Here is a 6,405-nt window from a genome sequence, read left to right on the forward strand (position 1 = left end):
GGATGCCGCCTGTCGATCTAGCGCTTTTCTGCTGGCGGAAAAGGCTAGGGAAAAAGAAGCAGCCTCTGTTTCCACACACCTAGGTCGAAGAGAGCTCTCCTCTGACTCTGACCTGGAAAGGGAAGCAGGGAAAAAACTACATCGAAAGAAATTACAGGAAAACAAACAGGGGAAACAAAGAGGGAGGAAAAAATAGGGGATTCAATAAAACACCGTTTCCACCTTACTTCTTGTAATGTTTTCTATCACGTCATTAAACATAGCAGGAACACGAACAATAGACAGGATTCTGGACATAATTAACAATATTCACACTGACATAATTTGTTTGCAAGAAGTAAGGTGGAAACAAACAATAATAGATCAAGTACGGAAAACATGGGGTGGGGATTTTTTCTTTACCCCTGGGCCCCAGCTGAGGGCGGGTACAGCAACCCTTGTAAGGCCGGGCCTCCCTCATGATATGACCTGTGTGCACGCGGGGGACGAGGGCCGGCTGGTCGTGGTTGACTCGAAAACTAATTAAAAAAAAGTAAGAATAATTAATATATGTAATAGTAATAGTGAACTAGAAAGAAAAGATTTTTATAAGAATAAATTAATTAAATGGTGACGGATTATAGTATAATAATAGGAGATTTTAATACATATATATAAACTAGTAATGATATAGCAAATAGAAATATAAGAAATGATACTAGTAGACATGAATTATTTAATATAATGGCAAAGTTGTCATGGTTTCAACCAGAGATGGACAATTTCCATTCTCCAGTGGCTCCGGTGCTCCCTGCCTGGGCCGTTCGTACAGCACCCGCTCCCTTCACGGCTTCACCACGGATAACACCACTCACTTCCGGTTCCGCCCGGAGGCGGGCTCCCGACAACGTCGCTCCTCCCGTCTCGGCCTTTCCTCAACACTAGAGGGTCTTCGACCCTGGGTTCCAGCCCAGGCCCTGATGAACCCTCAGCTCCGGGTCCCAGTCCTGACCCTGGTAGGGTTCTGTCCCCAGTTCCCTGTCCAAGTCCTGGTGGGGTTCCGTCCCCAGTTCCCTGTCCTCAGCCTGGTGGTGTTCCGTCCCCGAGCTCCAGTCCTCAGCCTGGTGGGGTTCCGTCCCCGAGCTCCAGTCCTCAGCCTGGTGGGGTTCCGTCCCCGAGCTCCAGTCCTCAGCCTGGTGGGGTTACGTCCCCGGCTTCCTGTCCTGACCTTAGTGGTCCACCGCTCTCCAGTTTGGACCCTGGAGGGTCTCCTGCCTCGTCTTCAGCTCGGGCTTCCTGTCCGGACCCTGGAGGGTCTTCTGCCTCGTCCTCGGCTCTGGTTTCCTTTCCGGACCCTGGAGGGTCTTCTGCCTCATCCTCGCCGGCGTTCTGCCCGGACCCTGGAGGGTCCGCAGCCTAGTCTCCGCCGACCTTCTGCCCCGACCCTGGTGGGTCAGCCTCATCGTCTCCGCCAACCTTCTGCCCTGACCCTGGAGGGTCAGCCTCCTCGTCTGGTGGGTCAGCCTCCTCGTCTCCGCCGACCTTCTGCCCTGAACCTGGTGGGTCAGCCCCATCGTCTTCGCCAGTCTTCTGCCCGGACCCAGGAGGGTCCGTCTCACCTTCCATCTCTGTTGTTTTCCCGCCCGTCTCTATCTCTGCTGTTCTTCCGCCCAGACCCTGGAGGGTCTGCAACCTCGTCTCTGGTGTTCCCCTGCTGTTTCTCTCGACCCTGGGAAATCTCGGCCTTCTCAGCCTCTGGCCTTGCTCTCTGAGCCCCCCCAGACTTCGTCACGCTGAGTTTTCGTTTTCTGGACCCTTATTAGACTGATTTTTTGCTCCCTGTATTTTTGTTCAGACTTGTGGTTTCTAGTGGAACGTCTGGGAGCCGTTCCTTGAGGGGAGGAGGGGTACTGTCATGGTTTCAACCAGGTCTTTTATTTTGTAGTTCATTTTCTGTTTGTATTAGTTTTAGTTTTACTAGTCACTTCCTGTTTTATTTTGAAACTTGATCTCCCCCTTGTGTTTCAGTTCTTCATGTGTGCTCCCTTCCCCCTCCTGTGATTACCTGCTCCGCCCTAATGTGCTTCACCTGTGTCCAATTGTCTTCCCGCCCTCCTGTGTACAAAGCCTGTGTGTTTCCTGCCCCTTGTTGCCAGTTCGTTTTGTGAGTTATCCATGCGACACAGCCGTCCAAGTAGCCTTCTGCTCTTGTGATTTCCCCAGTGAGTTTTCGAGTAAGTTTTTTCGATTTTCCTGTGTATCACCTGTTTTGATCGGACTACTGTTTTTGCCTTGCCCTTTGTGTTACCTCTGCCTCGCGGACTGAACTTCTGTGTACCGAACCTAGCCTGCAATAAAACACTGAGTTTGCTTTCACCTCTGGCTAAGTCTGCATTTGTGTCTCCCATCTTACAATTCCTCTGACAAAAGTATAATATAGTGGACATGTGGCGAGTCCTCAACCCTGGTGTGTGCGACTACTCCAGGAGACAACTAGTTAAAGGAACACTGAAACAAACAAGAATTGACCTGGCGCTGGTGTCTCCTGGGGTGGTCGCAGATGTGGACACCGTCAGATTCTTCTTCCGGCTTCCGGCGCTGTAGGAGACGGCTGCCTTACCAGTGTCTCCTACGCACCCAAGTGTTTCTTACTTTCTTTAAACGTTTTTCTCTACTTATTTTACGTATCCTGTGGATATATTTTATTTCTAATATGGCACCACCATGCGACAGTCGTCTTGTTTATTCAAGAGAAGAACTTTTTGCACTGCAGACTGACATCGGAATGCAGCACAATGTCCCAGCAGAGCTGAGGAGGAAGTACAGGGGCTGCAAGGCAGGAGTAAAAGTAAAGGCTGCACATAGACGTTTTAAGCCAGCGATCCCCTCAGTAATAATGGGGAACGTGAACTCACTACCGAATAAGATGGACGAGCTGTCTGCGCTGAACAATCAACGGAGTTACCGTGAGTGCAGCTTATACATCTTTACCGAGACGTGGCTCACTGATGTGATACCGGATGCTAACGTGGATCTACCGGGCTTTACTGCTGTGAGAGCCGGCAGAGACACGAATTCTTGCAGGAAGAGCAGAGGTGGGGGGGGCTCATCATATACGTGAACAGGCGTTGGTGTTGCCCAGGACATGTCTCGGTGAAAAAGGTACTGTGTTGTTAGGACTTGGAACTGTTAGCGGTTAGCCTGCGGCCATATTACTTGCCGAGGGAGCTAAGTCACATGATCGTGCTCTGTGTTTACGCCCCACTGAGCACGGACGCATCAGCTGCCTGTGAGAAGATGCACAGAGTAACAGCAAAGCTGCAGACAAAGCACCCCGAGGCGTTTATGGTCATATCTGGGGACTTTAACCATGCTTCCCTGGACTCCACCTTGACCTCCTTCCACCAGGCTGTAGACTGTCCCACAAGGCAGAACATAACAATAGACCTGCTGTACACCAACGTGAAGGACGCCTACAGAGCCACCCCCCTACCCCCACTTGGAAAGTCTGACCATAACCTGGTCCACCTGCAGCCACAGTACACTCCCCCTGGTCAAAAGGATGTCCAAAACCACTTGTTTAATCAGGAAGTGGTCACCTGAAGCAGAGGATGCTCTGAGGGACTGCTTTGACACCACTGACTGGGATGTACTGCTGAAAACACATGGCGAGGACATAGAGGAGCAGACTCACTGTCTGACAGACTACCTTAACTTCTGCCTGGACGTAGTCTCCCCAAACAAGTCTGTCCGCTGTTACCCAAATAACAAACCTTGGGTAACACAAGATGTTAAAGCTGCCCTCAACAGGAAGAAGGTGGCCTTCATGAACAGAGACAGAGAGGCTATTCAATCAGCACAGCGGGAGGTGAAACAACGCCTGAAAGAGGCAAAAGACAGCTACAGGAGGAAGGTTGAGAAGAAACTGAGTGAGAGACGCATGAAGGAGGTCTGGGATGGTGTCAACACCATCACAGGCTACAGATCAAAGGCCAAAACAGAAGGGGGGACAGTGGAGGAAGCAAACAGGCTGAACAACTTCTTCAACCGCTTTGACCAGCCCACTATCCCCCCCTCCTCACTGCAGTGTATGACCCCCCTGACTCCACCCCCTGTGCAGCCCTCTCCCCACCTATCACCCCCTCCCCCCATCTCAACACCCTTCACCCCCCCCCCCCCCCATCTCAACATCCATCCATTACAGCAGACCAGGTGAGGAGAGAACTGAGGAGGCTCGACCCAAGGAAAGCGGCGGGCCCAGACAGGGTGCCTTCTCGTCTGCTGAGGACCTGCGCTGCTGAACTGGAGGAACCAACTCCAGCATGTCTTCAATCTCAGTCTCAGTCTGGGGAGAGTGCCTACCCTGTGGAAAACATCCTGTGTTGTTCCAGTTCCAAAGAGAATCTGCCCTCAGGAGCTGAACGACTACAGACCGGTGGCACTCACATCACAGCTGATGAAGACAATGGAGCGGCTCATCCTCGACCTCAAGCCCCAAGTGCATCAGGCTCAGGACCCCCTATAGTTTGCCTACCGGGCAGGTGTGGGTGTGGAGGACGCCATTCTCTACCTCCTACACCGTGTTCAAGCACATCTGGACAAAGGGAGGGGCACAGTGAGGATTATTTTCTTGGACTTCTCAAGTGCCTTCAACACCATCCAGCCCCTGCTGCTACTGGACAAACTGAGGGAGATGTCAGTGGACCACTACTTGGTGTCCTGGATTGCTGACTACCTCAAAGAGAGACCGCAGTACGTCAGACTAAAGGACACCACATCAGACGCTGTCATCAGCAGCACTGGAGCTCCCCAGGGGACGGTGCTGGCCCCCCTCCTCTTCACCCTTTACACCTCAGATTTCTGCTACAACTCAGAACTGTGTCACATCCAGAAGTTTGCAGATGACACAGCCATCGTGGGGTGTATCAGGGATGATGGAGAGGATGAGTACAGAAGTGTAGTCAGCGACTTTGTCACCTGGAGTCAGGTGAACCATCTCCAGCTTAACACCTCAAACACTAAGGAGCTGGTCCTCGACTTCAGGAAGTCCAGCCCACAGCCACGTCCAGTGACCGTCAGGGACGACGAGGTGGAGATCGTAGGCAACTACAAGTATCTCGGGTTGTGGCTGGACAACAAGCTGGACTGGACATGCTGTACAGATCACCTGTACAAGAAGGGCCAGAGCCGTCTGTACTTCCTGCGAAGACTGGGAGCCTTCAACATCTGCAGGAAACTCCTGTGGATGTTCTACCAGTCTGTGGTGGCCAGTACACTTTTTATGCTGTTGTCTGTTGGGGGGGTAACATAAACAAAAGTTGTGCTAACAGGCTGGACAGACTTATCAGGCGGGCTGGCTCTGTGGTCGGCATGAAGCTGGACTCCCTGGTGACAGTGGCAGAGAGGAGAACACTAAGAAAACTCCTGGCTATTGTGGACGATGCCAGTCATCCTCTGCACACTGTCATCAGCGCAACAGTGAGTGACCACTCGCTTCTCCGGGTGATTCTGAGAGGGGCAAGCAGGCTCAGGAACGGAGGATTATGGATATTAAATAATGAAATATTAGAAATATTAGAAAATGAAATAAAATAAATAATTATATAGAAATGATTAAAAACGAAATAGATGAAGTAGAGGATCCACTAGTATGGTGGGAGGACGTTAAAAATCAATTGAAAAAATGTGCATCAGAGAGTGCAAAAGAAAGAAATGGGAAGAGAACGAGGAGGAAAAAGAATTATTGGAAATCATTAAAACAGAAACGGAAAAAATAATGAAAGATCCGGGGAGGGATACGGGAATTTTAGCAGGTGCGCAGGGAAAACTGCACAACTTAACCATTCAGAAATGCAAAGCAGCAGCAATTAGGGCCAAAACAAAGTATTTAGTGGAGGGGGGAAAGTCATCAAGCTATTTTTAAGGATTAGAAAAACAGAAACAGGGGAGCGCATACATACATAATTTAGTAAACAGTGAGGGAGGGCAAGAAACGTTTTAAAAACACAGGAATTTTATAAGAAACTATACAGCAGCGAAGGAACGGATGAGGAGAAATCAAAAAACATATACAATTGTTGGAGAGAAAATTGGATGAAGCGGACAGGAATTTCTGTGACTCCGACCTCACCACTCAACAAATCGGATGCAATAAAATCACTTAACACCAAACGAAGCCCGGGATGGGACGGGTTAACGGCTGAATTCTATCAAGCGTTCGGCCGTTGCCTTGCTCCCATCCTGGGCAAAGTATTCACACATATTGAACAGACACAGAGAGTCACAGAGGGGTTTGCAAGAGGGGTGATCACTTTAGTTTACAAAAAGAAAGGTGATAGGGACAGATTAGAAAATTATAGTAATAATTATATAATAATTAGTTTACTAAACACAGATTACAAGATAGTTGCACGGGTGTTAGCAAAT

This window comes from Parambassis ranga, unplaced genomic scaffold (assembly GCF_900634625.1).
Source record: "Parambassis ranga unplaced genomic scaffold, fParRan2.1 scaffold_132_arrow_ctg1, whole genome shotgun sequence".
NCBI classification, from domain to species: domain Eukaryota; kingdom Metazoa; phylum Chordata; class Actinopteri; family Ambassidae; genus Parambassis; species Parambassis ranga.